This window comes from Perca flavescens, chromosome 1 (assembly GCF_004354835.1).
Source record: "Perca flavescens isolate YP-PL-M2 chromosome 1, PFLA_1.0, whole genome shotgun sequence".
NCBI classification, from domain to species: Eukaryota; Metazoa; Chordata; class Actinopteri; order Perciformes; family Percidae; genus Perca; species Perca flavescens.
In genome coordinates, this window is record NC_041331.1 from 26,381,069 (window position 1) to 26,396,743 (window position 15,675).

General features: G+C 41.7%; 1 long non-coding RNA gene across 2 annotated transcripts; it reads left to right on the plus strand.

Annotated features, from left to right (window-relative positions):
* The first annotated feature begins 14,186 nt into the window (after positions 1 to 14,186).
* LOC114556861 (uncharacterized) lies at positions 14,187 to 15,200 on the plus strand. 2 transcript variants are annotated; one of them, XR_003692792.1, is made up of 3 exons: positions 14,187 to 14,321; positions 14,575 to 14,870; positions 15,007 to 15,200. It is a non-coding gene; the product is annotated as an uncharacterized LOC114556861 (long non-coding RNA). The 2 variants fall into 2 exon arrangements; XR_003692762.1 differs by having other exon boundaries at positions 14,645 to 14,870.
* Positions 15,201 to 15,675: the final 475 nt, after the last annotated feature.

Consider the following 15,675-nt stretch of genomic DNA (forward strand, 5'->3'; position numbering starts at 1 on the left):
GTCGGCCTAGAGTAAGAATAGTAATGGTAAGACAATACTGGCTTGTCTCATCCTGGCTGAGAACTTGCATGATACTCCTACAAGTTACACTGACCTCCTATTCCCCGCTGTGCCAGGGCAAATTCAACTTCGTATTGTGCAACATTGCAAGTGTGCTGGGAAGCTCTTCCAATTGTCTTTGCAGCTTCTTCATTTCATTTTTATTATTATGCAGGAAAATATTAAAAGTAACTGGTCTGACTCAGTTTAAATTGGTTTACAGTAGGTTCCTGTTCTGCAGCACATAAAATGCAGAATCACATTACCATGCAAAACAAACAAACAGAAACAACAAAACATGAACAGCTACACAGACATTGTTGAGTAGGCTTGCTTAAAGTCCCACTCCACTTCAAAATATGTTGTGCTTATTGTTATGTCACTTGGATGTTTGAGCTTCACTGTGCAGAACGATGTGTTCAAAGTTTGACACCTGAAAGCCAAAGTCTTTAAATCCATGAACTGTGTCAAGTGTCTCCAACTCACTTTAAATCTCAATTTAAGATGTGTACATAGAGCATGATTTGGTGACATCACAACTAGGTTCAAAACCAGTCATGGACCAATATGCACTTACACAAGTATGATGTGAAAACTTGAAGCTTCCAGTGCACATATAGTACTAAAAATGGACTTTTCAGTGAAGTAGGAAACAACTTTGGAAATAACAATATTTGCATATTCATAGATTCAATGAGGAAGACGGAGTAGATGCAATTGTCACTAGTTAATTGACAGACTATTTTCAGAATATAATTATTCCATGTCTTAAAAAGTGTCTAGAGGGGATCTTTACAATGAACAGTGACTCTTCACTCTTAAAAAGGTGGAAGCCTTTAGAGAAACACAGATGCACTTAAAATAGGGGCATTATCAAGGTTTTGTCACTGGTGCCACTGAGGTGATTTATTCAGATTCTGGTCGACTCCCGTCTGATGCACTTCAACAAATCACAGCCTGAGGTCTCTGGCTAACCCCACACACCACACTCATCTCTGTCTCCCTCTATGACCCCCACACAGCTCACTCTGACTGGACAACACAGATATCACCCAGGGGCCAGTTTTTAGAGCTCAATTGACCAGGAGTCAAGCCGCCCTGTCCTCAAGCCTCTCTGCAACTGCATTAGGAAGCAAAGTAAAGCAATATTTTGGGCAAATAATGTAAAATAAACAAGTAAAATAAAATCGCTAAAACTGTAGCTTGTATGTGTTCAATCCTCACATACAGAGCATTTCCAGTTACTCATTACACTTCTCAAGGAGCCAAAACTGTTTTCCAGCACAAAACTATTTTCCAGCACACTCATCTCTTTATGTACAACTAATACCTGTTTGCTGAGTAGAGCTGTGAGCTTTTGTAATGATTAAGGGGCCTTTGACCACCAGCAGTGCCGTGTGACCTGGGGGCTCAGGGTGATAAGACCTCTATAACTCTACTTTATCCCCCTGCTCATTATCAACCTCAATCCCAGATCTGCCCTGAGCCCTCTGGCTGCAGCAAGGCACCTTCCATCGCCCTCTGCAGCCTGAAGATTACTGGGGAGACACACAGGCTCAGTTTGTCTAGCCCCAAACACTTGACAGCTTCTTTCTGTGGGAGGCAGGGTCAAACATTTTGTAGTACTCAACTGCAAAAGAAGAAGTGTTTTTTTTATGTAATTGGCAAAGGGATAATTTGTGAAGATAATTAAAAATGTCACATTTATATCATTGGGTGGTATTTTATTTAAATTGTGGCTTTAAACTTAAACTTCATGTCCACTTTTATGACATGGAGTATAGAGTAAGTTTATTTGTTTCTCTGTACTTCACATCTGTTTGTTGTCCTGATGTGGTAAACCCTGCCCATCTATTCTCATCATGATGCCAAACATTATGTATTAGTATTTCACTCAGAGGGACACGTGAGCAAATCCTTAAAATTAGTTCAGCCGTCATTTATTTCGTGAGAGGTTGAATCATTTTCAGAGCCACAGGTCTGGACTGACGCCTGACCAACAACGGGGCTGTCTGGTTGCTGGCCAGGCAGCTGCTCTCCCCAAATTTGCCTTTTTGAAGGGAAACATATAACAGTCAGTGGCTGAGGCCAATGAGATGTGTTAATAAATGAATATGAGAACCTTTTCTTTTAACCTCATGCTGTTATTCCTGGCCCTCCGTAACTGCCGCACGGCCACGTATTTTTCATCACATTCTTTGAGTGGCAAAACACTGGACTGTTTTCATTTGTTTAACTTTCATGTTTCTGTGAGAGGGTTTTTATGAAGTGAACCGCCATCCCATCAGTGGCACATGATTGATGTCTTTAACATTAACCAAAGAAGCATTATATAGCACTTTTCCAAATGAAATACTATGTGAAATAAATGTGTTTCTTTGAATTGTATAGTATAGTAATTTGCATCCTAAATGAAATGGTGTTTTGTGCTGGAGTTTAATTCTGTTTTTCAAAGTCACTGATATTCAAGGCTCTGTTTTTTCATTTTATTCTCTCCAAGAACTGTGTGGCTGTTTTGGTCTGCCTGAGCATTTCTCTCAGCTATTCAGCTGCTTGTTTATGCATCTGTGTTTATGCATATATGAAGCGAGTGTTCATGTCAGCATGCATTTGTGTGTGTATGCTTGTGTCTGGGTTTTATGTGCGGTGTGAGAGGTATGACGATGGACATGACAAAAGCTAATGAAGTTGAGTTCAACAGTCACTTGCATACTCTCAAACTGATAACCAGACCAACATTTATGAATCTGACAACAGGGAGAATATAATCTGATTATATTACATCTCACCAAAACAGTAAGAAAATTTTATAAAAACTCAGTATGTTATGAAATATGTTATCTTATGATATTTGTTTGGTGAAAAAATCTCAATATGAATTCATTCATGTAGATATATATTGAATACGTTTTTAAAAACATTTAGAGGAACAAAGAAACAAAATATTTGGACAGCCTTACTGTCAAATCACAAGACTAAATTTAGGTTGTATTTAATTTGAGAACCTCAGAGCCATGCCACAACAATATAAAAAAAAACTTTGATTATTTGAATCGTGAAAGTGGAATAAATAGACTCACTGTTGTTAATAACACCGTTGCTCATGCTGCGATTATATTACAGTTTGCAGTTATATTTATGAGGAGACAGTGTCAGTCAATATGTCAAGAGAGACATGTAATTGGAGGAGGCTTACTAGAAAGAGCTTGGCAGGCTCTGCAGAGCAAAGTAAAACCCTGGACAATATTCCAGCTTCATGACTGAAAATCAATAACCTAGACCCCGGTGGTGAACGCACGCGAGACAGACCCCACACAGCGGTGAGCTTTTCCCCATCCACTCCCCCTCACACCCCTCGATCTTCCCTTCCTCCACATTACGCCAGAAACTCCAAACTCAGCTCTGTCAGTCCAATGTTGGGTAAAACACCCTCCATATCCGTCTCTTCTTTCCTGATTTTTTCATTTCCCAGTTTATGTCTTTCTCTTCTCATTTACCTCTCTCTTCAGTAAGCTGGGTTGCAGAACACCAGTGAAGGATATTGGGAAATAGCTGTAAAATGATTCATCATCTGGCTGACCTTTTCCACATAGAGGAGCGAAGTGCGGGGAGGGGGGGGGGCAGAGGCGTGCAAATTTCTTGTTTTAATTTCTCAATTGGCTCTCAACCAGGGGTCAAAGGTTGGCTTAGCACAACAGCTTTGACAAGATAAGCACCTGTTTCTCTGCTGGTATAGGCCAGAGTTATCCTATTACCCTGAATATGTAAACCTCTCAAAGGACTTGTACACACATGCATAAATACTGACGTAAATATGGGAAAACATCAGTGCTGCTCTCTCAGGAAAAACACTAACACTGTCATCACCTTCCACTCCTGTAACTTCAGAGATATTCACATCCAGTATTACCTGACTACAAACTCCTCATCAAGATCTTTGTTTTGAGCTGCGTTTGATGCTTTGTTTACCTCGTTAGTAGAAAATCTGTAATTGAACGTTTCAGGATGCTCATTACACTTCACAAGTTAAGAGAAGATGCTTTATATAAAAGGTGCTGGCATGGCTACCTCTGTGGGTTGGCATTGCTGTATTTTTAGACAGTAAATAGGCACAAAGAAACCACCTTTCTCTGCCACATTTTGGCACCCATAATTTGGCCCACCCCTTGTTTATACTCCCTAGGGCATGCCTGATCTCTTTGTTTTCCTGCTGGTGAAAGATGAGGGGGTCACTCGTAACTGGACGGAATCACAGAGGCTTAAAAACAGAGATATCCTCCTACATCAACAGTATATTCCATTCCCTCCATGTTAATTCATCATAGTGAGGCAGGAATAGCTTCATTAAGTTAACGATGGAGCTAATCAGACAGTACCAGCTGCTGCATGTGGAACAGTATGCCCTTGGCTCTGAGCAGTACAGCTAGTTGGTGTGAATGATTTAAGTTTCTGACAGTGTCTTTCGAAACAGCAGCGCACATACTGGAGCGAATTATGTCAAGTCTGTCTATTTTCTAGGGTGCTCTGAAGCCTCATTAGACCAGGGTTGGCTTGTGATGGCATGCTATATTTTCACACTTATGAGGTGAGGTTGGCCAAAACCCCAAAGCCCCAAAGCCCAAAGACAGAGCGAGTTACAGTCTGCTGAGGTGAAACTTGTTGACATGCTGCAGTGAAGACAGGCGGTCATTAAAGTTTCAGGAAGATGTCAGAGCTCTCTCTTTCTCATTTTCCTCTTCTCCAAGTCACGTTGCTGTTTTGATAGAAACCAATCATTAGGCGCAACAAGTTTCCTGAGATGAAATCGTAGCTTGAAGTAGTCGTTATCTATGTTGTAAACATCTTCCTCCATTTCTCTGTCAGTACTCCCATGCAGTGAATAAAGGAGTTTCCTTATGTGATCTGTCTGTTTTCTTTTTCATTTCCACTCCTAAGTCGCTAATAATTTTGAATGTGCTGTGCTCTCTTGCAGAGACTGTGCGTAAGTTGCTACTGAGCCAATGGTCACTGTGTGTGGTACACAGCCAAAGAGCAACTGTGTGTATCTGACAGGCAGCACTGTTAATCCATACATGAGTAAGGGGTCACATTGCTCCAGACTGTGTTTGTTTTGTGCGAGGGGGTTGTGCACTGTACTTGCCATTTTGTGTTTGCATGTGTGTGTCTCCCCTCACCATTCCTTATTAATTAGGCTTGCATGATCAAACACAGTGAATGTGAAACCGTACAGGGACCAGAGGAAGCTGTCACGAAAGCGGTCTTGGCGTGTGTGTGTGTGTGTGTGTGTGTGTGTGTGTGTGTGTGTGTGTGTGTGTGTGTGAGCAATGTTGCTCCTAGCCTGGCTGGAATGCTTTTCTGGATGCTGTGGCCTTTCACTAAGCCTGGACTTTCTGCTGTATTAATCACCCTCTGCAAGGTCTGATTTCTTGGCCTCGCGCGTTGAATGTGAGGCACCCGACACTGCTCTTTGCGCTGCCCATGAACATCGAGTCAGCATGGCTTCCCACAGCATGTGGTTTTAGATGTGTGTGAATGCACAAGAAGGAAACTAGAGAGATTTGACATGTGTATGGTTAAGGGAGAGAGTGGAGGAGGTGGATGTGTGTGTGTGTGTGTGTGTGTGTGTGTGTGTGTGTGTGTTTGGTTTCATACTTCTGTGTGCTACAGCCCAAAACTGGTAAACTTGATAAGAAGGGTCGGTCCAAGTGAATGGGGGTCAACACTGGAGTGGTGTAGTAGGGATCCAGTGTGGGTTGGAGAGGCAGTCAGGGGCATGGGGGTCCCAGAGATCACAGAGTCACACAGACAGGGTGTGTAGCCTTACATTGTTCTGAGGCGGCTCAGCCGTATGAATGACGACGTGTCAAACACTTTCTCACAATTGTCTGTAAGAATGTGTGTGCTCATGAATTTACGAATTACGTTACAGTGTTACCCCTCAAAGCCTTGGCCTGACGAAAGATACTGTTTATATGTTGATGAAGTATAGATCTATGGAAATAGGGGGCTTATTAAAATGATAATGTAAACTTAAAAATAAATATGTAATTCCAGAGAACTGCCAGGAAATGTCATTAAAATGAACTTAAACCTAAACCATTTACATTAAAAGACAAGGAAGAAAGATAGTACTTCATTCTTCACGTTTGCAATCTATTTACTTAACAGTGTCATCCTGTTTCTTCATATTGTTTGCTGTACTGATTCTAAACTGTTGTAATTTGTGATTTTGGGCTTGATTAATTGTAAAGTTATAGTTTAGACTGATCAGGCCTCAATCTGTTTTTACTGCCTCTTCTGTACAGCTCATGAGGCTGCAGGGAGCAGGGATGCAAGCATAATGTGTGAGTGTACTGTCACACCACTGTTTTTTCTTCGGAGAGTGGATGACCGACCGTGTGCATAATGTCACTTATCACACTGATGTGATTTTTGCTCGTTTCTTCTCACATTGTGCAACATCAAGTAAGAAACAAGCTGTTTCTTAAGTTCTGCAATTTCTTTATGTCGTCCACTGACAGTATCTAAATTCAACTACTGTAAATAAAACCATTTGACCACAATCTAGACAGGATTCAGCACTTATTAGCTTGACTTTAGAGAACCAAATGTTTCCTCAGCATCATACTATCATTAAGAGTGGCAGCTATTTTTTCATGAGATAAGTGTGTCAGGGCCCCACCTCCCTGAGCTGTCTCCCCTTCCCTTTTGTGTGTCTCCCTTACCTCTGCCCCTTTTTTGTTTCTGTGTTGTTTGTCTCCGTCCGTCTCTTTTTGTTCCTCGGTTTCCTGAGTTCCCACTATCACTGAAGGCACCCCGGCACCAAGGCAGCTGCAATCACTACGATCTACTACACCTGCACTAGTCCACGCACCTGGGGCTGATTGCCACTCTCCCTATATTAGGGAGGCTACTGCCTTTTTCCCTCCTCAACTGGATCTTCTGTTTGGACTCCCCGTGCCGACCACTGCCTTGCTCTCCGTGTCTCTGAACCCTCAGCCTGTTCCCGACTATTCTCGCCTGCCGTTTTGTACTTCTGCTGAGCTACAACCTACCCATACTCAGTCCCATAACCTCCACAATGGAACACCATCTCCATTATTCATTTTCTAATAAACAGTAGTATTATTGATCTCACCCTGTGTTCTGCTTTTGTGTCCTACCCCGTCCAGAGCGTGACAAAGTGAACCCTTACTGTGTTAGCTTGACCTTTGATTCTTTTAGTGTTCCTGCTAAAAACAATGAAGTATTATCCATTCAACTAGCTAACAATATTTCAGGGAATTGTAAAACGTTGGGAGGCAAGATGGACAGAGTGGAAATACTGTGAAACCAGATGTAATTCTGTAATTCTCCAGCTCTGTGTGATGTTAGCTCTGGGTTGGCAGTGCCAGTTTAATGACCTAGAGCTCCCCAGTCTTAAGCCCAAAATATTTGGCCTTTAAACCCCTGTCTCTCTTACATAGAGCCTTTTGCTTGAGTGCTCTTGTTACTGCGGGGAATATGTCAGTGTGACGCAGCACTGGTTTGTCTTGGCGGCCACTAAGCTGCTATGGGGTACAGATGTTAACAGTCTGTGTGTGTTTCCCAATTAAAGCATTAATCCAAATCAACCCAAATGATCGCACACAGCGTAACAACGACCAGGGAGGCCCCTTTTACTCTCTTTCTACTTCTCTTTCCTACTCTCCCTCTCTGTCCTCCCTTTCTTTCTTCTTAAATGTCTATCTTTTCTCACCCTGTGGCCTCTTTAATTGTCTCCATCACCTCTTCAGTTCATCAGTGTAATCCACCTCTCTCCTCCCTCCTTCCTTTCCCCCCTGTGATTACTCACCCTGCATTCCTTCAGCATGCATCAAAGCAGCCAATGCTAAATGTGGAAAAAGTGAATGTGGAGAAAAGGAAGACAATAGCGCAATGAGGCTCCACTCTGTCGACCATTTCATTTTTCCACTATTTTCTAAGTTTCAAATGTGTTTTCTTCTCTGCAACAGCTACAGTATACTGTATATCACACAACTATAGGAGGCATGTAATTTAACACAATGACAGATTTCAAGCTTCTCAATGAAAGCCTGTAATTCAGAGGGATAACACGACTTTTAAGGGCATTGCAAACTCTCACGGTAATGTCTGGGTGCAAACGCATACGCACACCGACCGTCCACCCACCCACCCACCAACTGATGTGCACTCTCACACATGTTCAGGTCCCAAACATCCTGCTGCAGCTTACACTAACTCATCATGTGTACAAACAAATGTCTTGAGGAGGCAGGACACACTTCGGAGAATAACACCCACCTGCGCAGGTCAAACAGTTCACAAGTTAGTGGCCTCACAGAAATGTTTGCACCCCGAACACTTGCACATTCATGACCTATCGCTTATTTAAATCCCTTTCGCTTTCACACACACACACACACACACACACACACACACACACACACACACACACACACACACACACACAGCAAAGATTCTCCATTGGCACATGAAACACATACTACACACCCACTTCAAACATGTTTCTGAATGTATTCACAGAGCCAAGCAGGCTTAACAATGGCCAGATATAGAGAAATTCTGAGTAAACAATATTTCTGAGTCAAAATATGGCTTCAAGCAGGCAAGGGATGAGCTCCATCTGGAGAAGCTAATGCCAGATATGCGTGTGTGTGTGTGTGTGTGTGTGTGTGTGTGTGTGTGTGTGTGTGTGTGTGTGTGTGAGAGAGCATGCTCATGTACAATGGCAGTACTGAAGATGAAGATGTCAATGTCCTTGTGTATGTGTGTGTATTGCAGGGCGTCTGCATGTGTGTGTTCCCCTGTCCTCCAAACACAGTTAACAGTAGCCTGCTGTCATAACACCCTGCCATTCTACAATGAAGGCCGCTGTTCATTCTAAACAGGCAGAGAGAAGAAGAGAGAGAGAGAGAGAGAGAGAGAGAGAGAGAAAGAGAGAGAGAGAGAGAGAGAAATGCTGGAGAAACAAGGAGGGACAAGGAGGCTGAGGGCGCAGCAGCTGTGTGGTGAGAGACACAATGAGAGAGTGAATGGGAAAATGGTATTAGATAAGTAAGCAGTGAGATACTGAGCGTGTGTAAAAACCAGCCTGATTATTCTATTGTGAGCAGGAGGCAGATTACTGAACGGTGCCAACAGGAAGTTCAACACATGGTAGAGGCTGACAAAAATGTCAATACACTCTCTAAGCTCATAAAGCATCTGTGTGCATCTCATGCAAGTAAGTTTCTTTATGCATCAATGTGTGTGTCTACAGTATGTGTGTGTGTGTGTGTGTGTGTGTGTGTGTGTGTGTGTGTGTGTGTGTGTGTGTGTGTGTGTGTTTGTTTGTTTATGTGTTTGCCTGGCACATCATCAAATGATCATCAGCGTACACACATTGTTTTTAGAGAAAGGTCTAACTAATATATTCACACATGACCTTGAAATAAAAGTTTTAACACAGAATAAATGCACATATTTAAATGTTTTAATGTTTATTATACAAAAATAAAGCTGCTAGGACAGCACTTCAATATGATAGTTCATAGCCACACAACAGACATTTTGGGCAGCACCCTTCTTCAGCGTGTCCACAGGCAATTACAAACAATACTCTTTCTAAGTATAGCTTTAGTATCTACGTGAGTATCTACGCGAGTTGAGAGCAGCCAGTCCTATTTTTTTATTATACAAAAACTAATTTGCGTGTAAAAACAGGACACAAAAGTACTCCACAGTAAAGTAACTATAAATTGGTCTCTGATGGTGGAGAATTTTTTAAATTTCCTTTGATGCTGACTCACAATTACACGCAACCTAAACAGTGAAAACGGTGGAACACAGACTCGCACACAGGCCTTCAGTTGGGGGGTCTAGTGTAAACAACAATGACATGTTTTTTATTTTCCTCTCTTCCAGTGCTCAGTAAAACAGCTTTTAGGCTTGCACTTTCTTTCCATTTCTCCTCTTTTCAACAAGTACGAGGAAGAGGATATATAAAAAGGCTTGTTATCCACATTTCACTGTGAAATGTCCTTGTATAATAAGACTATATCATAATAATAACAGATTCTAATTCTTTTTTAGAAGAATATAAACAGCTTTTCTTTTAAACTTTAAGTTCAATCTTTTTCCACCTGTTCTCCCATCCTTTAATTGACTTAATTGACCAAATGTTTATAAAACATCTAAGCTAATGTACAGAATGCAGAAGAAATCTCAAAATGATGTCTCTCTGATATTTGTTTTCTGAGCCCACACAAAATCATGTGCAAAATGAAAACAGCTTCTGCCAAAGAGAGAGTAGAAAAATATAAATAACAAAAAATGACATTTTCAAATTAAATAAAATCGTCGTCTGTCTTGGTTAATTTCCTCAAGATTTTTGAAGTTGCCTTTTATTAATTTTAGATTAGAGAAAGGGAGTTTTGCCCAAAATGAACACTACTAAGCTCTCTCCCCACACAGCCTTTAATTCTCTGTATTCCCGTAAACCTTAAATTAAATCCGTCAAAATTACAGAACAACTGTAAAAAAAGGGGATTTTTTACTAGATTGCTACACCAACTAAATCCACTGAAATTACAGAACAACTGTAAAAAAAGGGGATTTTTTACTAGATTGCTACACCAACTAAATCCACTGAAATTACAGAACAACTATGGAAAACATTTCAGGTTCCCCTACATTACTTTTGAAAATTCAGGGAATAACCTTTGATATTTCTAATATGTTTTATGTAAATTTCATATTTAAACATCTTTTTAAATTTACCAAATAAGCATTGTGCCCATTTTATCTGACAACCTCTAATTGCATATATAAACTTCATATGTGCCCCTCAGAAACTGTGTGAGGTAGTTTAAGTCTATTGTCGCTCGTCCTCTCTTACCCCATCACTGTGGTGCTCTGCTGGATTACAGGGTTGAGATTGCCAACTAATAACAGGGTGCACCATGAGTTCTACTCCAGACCCATTTTGTGGACAGATACCTGATACCTTAAATCATCCTATCATTCTCATCTAAGATGCATGGCTCTAATTAGATGTAAATATAGGAGATTTTTTCTCTCCTCCAAATTTTGCACATGGCAATCTCTCATTTTAAATTGAGCTAGAGAATCAAAACACATTGTGAAAAGGGCATCATTTATAAAGAGAAATCAATTAAAATGATCAGTGTATAATATTGATTAAAGTGCAACCTGCTCAGTAAACATGGTTATGGATCCCAGAAGTATGATTTTTTTCTCTTTCTCTGGTCAGGCTGAACTTGGCAGCAGTATCGTGGACATTTTTCTCTGTCAGGCCACAGGAGTCCGTACAGCAGAGCCAGCTGCTGAGGCTCACAGCCTGGCCTCTAATTAAAACAGTGGAAAATGAGATAACTCCACAGATCCATCATGGCCGCCGTTGGCTGTCAGAGAGCTCGGGGGCTGCCACCCACCGTATGTTTACACCAGGGCCACTCGGCCTCTCTGCTCTCGGGGTGTTTTTAGAGTCCCGGCCTGATTTCTCTAATGGGCCGAGAGGTTTTTTTAGCCTCCATCCTCTCTTGCTTTGCTACAAACCTCTCTCCACACCCACCCCTCCTTCAAGTGTTCCTGATGGGGTTGACAGAGGCTTGGAGTGGCTGGACACCCCCCTCCATCTCCACCTCCCATATTTCCCACCCACTCTGCCTCGTTAGCCCTTCATTTATTAGGCCTTAATGGAAGCTGGGAGTGCTGTGATGTCATGCACTGGTGCATAGAGAGGACAGCTTTTCTCTGTTTTTTCCTTCTTCTTCCCTCATCCTTTAGCTGCGCCACAGATTCTTTATTTATATCTAACAATTTTCCATTTCGCCTGCTTTCAGTATCCTTTTTGTTTGTGTTATTTTTTCTTTTTGTCTTGAACTCCTTTATTCTTAACTCGGGTGTTCACCAAGACTTTGCACAGAAGAGAGCAAGGCCAGTCTGGCAGATCTGTTGCAAGGTCGTGAACAGAGTGTGAGGGAGGGCACAGATGTCTGCAGCACGCCGGTCAGCAATTTATTTATGGGCAAAGACTTGGAACATGCCTTACTATTTTGTGCTAAAATACCTATTTTGACAGCTGCCATTTAAAAGAGAATAAAGCTGCCGCTGTGATTAGAGTTAGGCAAAAGCTGTCTTCATTCTTGCTGAATAATGGCAGAGTGTTAGCAGATCTCCTTCAACCTCTCATGCCAGCCTCACTAATGATCCTGAGGCCTCTTCCACAGCTTTTGCCAACACACTGCGGAGGAATCCAGCTACCAGCTCTGTTTCCCTTCCAAAGGCAGAGAACAGCAGCCTTTTGCACTGAAAGGAATGTGGAGATAGAGTTGAAGAACTAGTCACAGCTGGAGAAATGTTAGCACCCTGTTAGCACCTTGAAATGTCAATTGTTTAAAAATAATCCACAAATTGGCTTTTCTAATGCAGTCTTGACAGCAGAAATGTTTTCTCTGTTACTGAGATTTTAATGATTTAACAGTTTAATAAAATGCCCCATATATCCGATGACAGGTATCTCCAAAATGTATAAATTACATGACTGATGTGTTGCCTTTTATGGCATACAGCTGTTGATAGTTGTAAAATAACATTACTGATCCTGAACAATACATTTTTTATCCATGGATTAGGATTTTAGATCATGGTTAATATCCAACATTACTTTACAGATCATTTTTACTGATCATGACACAAATAACACAAATGGATGCTGGGAAGATGAGCAACATGTATGTTTGTGAGTGTGTGTGTGTGGTGTTTAATAGACCACCCAGCGGCAAAGCTCATTAGTTTCGGCAAAACATCACTTCTTGTTTCAGGATTAATATCATTACATAAACCCCATTGATCAAGCCACTGTGAAGGCAGCTAAGCTGATGACAAAGACCACAAGTGTGATACTTTGTCCTGTAACTAGATCTGTGTTTTTGTTCTTATTTCAGAGGCGTGTGCAGCCAGCTTGGTCAGCAGCATGTGCCTCATTTAGAAATCAAGCAGGGACCATTACAACACCACCCTCTCTCTCTCTTGGTAGTAGCTAACACGTTTTCAGACGTCAACAGATGTCAAATTACTCCACAATTAGCCCAATGGGCCTCCTTGCACGACTGCATTGTCTGCTTTTGCTAAAAGAGGGCTTTGGTAGATTGGGCTTTTGATTTTTATAAGATGACAAGTCATCCATCACGCTGAGCACTCTCTCCCCGCTCCCCTGCTTCCGTGCTCACTTGTGTCTCTCTCTCTCCCTCTCTCTCTCTCTCTCTCTCTCTCTCTCTCTCTCTCTCTCTCTCCTCCCACCAGAGGCTTTCTCCTCACTCCCTTTCTCTTCCCCTGACCTCACTCTGTACTTACTTGCTCTTTTTCTGTCCCTCTGACTCTTTGTCCCCTCCCTCCTGTCACTCTCAGTCATGATGAAAAAAGGTCAGTGTGAGAGTCGGCCGAGAGAAAGAACAGGAGAGTAAACAGGGGAGAGAGATCAAGAGCGTTTTACACCCGGTATAAATATTTGCAGAAATGTGGCTGGAACACGTGGAACACACATGAAGAAAAAGAGAGAGGGGAGAACATTGCTGCAGTCAGATTTCTGCACACATGCACAAGACACACATGCTGCCATGCACATATACACAAACCTACAAAGTCTTTCTTAAATCTTGCTCTATTGATTGCATTTGGGCTGGTAGAGTGGTGCAGTGAGTGGAGAGACCACCCTTCAGCCAAAGGGCTTCTTGTGCAAACCCTCATGTCAGTAATAATATGCTCTGCTGTTGTGTCCTTGACTACAGTATCGGATCCCTCCAGTTCTAGTTGACCATGTGCTCTATATAAAAACTTCCCATGTGCATATCACTTCCGCTCCAATGATTATTACTAAGAGTCAGAATATAATCTTAGCAGGGCTCATGTGAAATTACACATGGATGGTGTGACCTGCAGACATGTTTAAGAGGTTCAACTCCCTTGCTGTTGTCGACTCCCTGCCAGACTCATGTCAGCTGACTGAATGCTGACAATGAGTCGCACACAGCTGGTTTCAGTCTTAACACCTCCCCTGCAATTACTGATAAACATACAAACACCCAGTGATGCCACTGAGTGTCCTGGCTGTGATGGATGGACAGGTGTGGAGATGCTGTCACCGAGAGTTTGATAGCTAATATGGAGCAGCTGGGTGCTGACAGAGAGATAAGTCTCTGTCTGTGAATGACACAATCAAACCTGATCTTCCATGTTACAAAGAGGGAGATGAAAAGGTAAAGAAATGAGCCGGTTTATTTGTGTAATGAGGATGGACATTTTGGTAAAATTGCATCGAGAGATTCATAGAAGTTGGAGTAAAAGGAAATGATAAAGAGGTAAAACCTCTGTGTTTGTGATACAGATAAATGGAAAATAGTCTAAATTGATTATAAAGTGCTTTTGGATCTTAATAATAAAAAAAATCAGAATGAATTGCAATTTATAGCAGGAACGATCATTACGGCAAGGGTTTGTGTATATTTGTAGAAATATATTTAAGTGATGGATTATTGAGATGTGGCTCCTTGGACATCTCCTGCTACATTGCACTCTGTAGCTGCAATGCTGAAGAAAGCAGAACACTACCGCTGCCTTAAAAGGAGGGAAACATCCTGCAGACACAGAGACATGAACGTGACAAGAGATGGTAGCTTTCCGTGCTGTACTCTCCACTGCATTCACCACAGTCAGATTCTCTCAATCCAACCTCATCTGTATCTCTCTGACACTCTCCATCTGTGTTTGGAAGGCAGACTCATGCAGACCTCTTGACTGTCCTCTAGGTATGAAAACTAGAGCAATGTTCTCTGTTCCCAATTCCTACTATGGAGGGTGGCTTATGATATGTCCTGTATTATGAAACCTTTAATGCACTATTCAAATATCTTTGCTTGTTTATCTTTTATTTTATTTTTTCAGATACAAAATCAAAAGGTTGAAGAGACTCCCTTCAAGGTTAAATGTGCACTACCACCTAGGATACAAAGATTCTTTGAACTGATTTGTTGCCTTCAGACTGCAGCTCAGCAGCTTGTCATTGGCTGATGGAGGATTCAATAAATATTTCAGACATCCCTCAAAACTTTAATCAAACCACAAACTGTGTGCTATCAAATGGCTTGTGACAAAGCATGGGAACTATGGAATTTACCAAAAAATGGATTACAAAATATGTCAGCATTTCATCCAGCAAAAAATAAATAAAGAGAAACCTTAAAATCTAGATTATGTGTATTAAACAAACACACATTTTTACATAATTACCAGTGGAGTTAACTTACTGAACCTTTGAGCCACTACATCCCGTCATTTATTATCTCTGTAAAAGGAGGGTTAAAAGGCCATCAGCAGCCTGTGCCTCCTCCCAGTTCAGTACACTGTAACCTCCAGGCCACTCGTAAGAGGCTTCAAATGCCCTCTGCTGCACAGGGTAATTGAGTGGTGAACAGATAAGGAAACTAGCTGGGCTGATCTGCTGGTATGAGCAGGGAGGGGAACAGGGGGTCCCAAGAGCATCAGGGTCATTTGGCTGCTCTCTCTGGATTGGCAGAGGAATGTCAGATGCAACACAGAGAATTGTTTAGACCT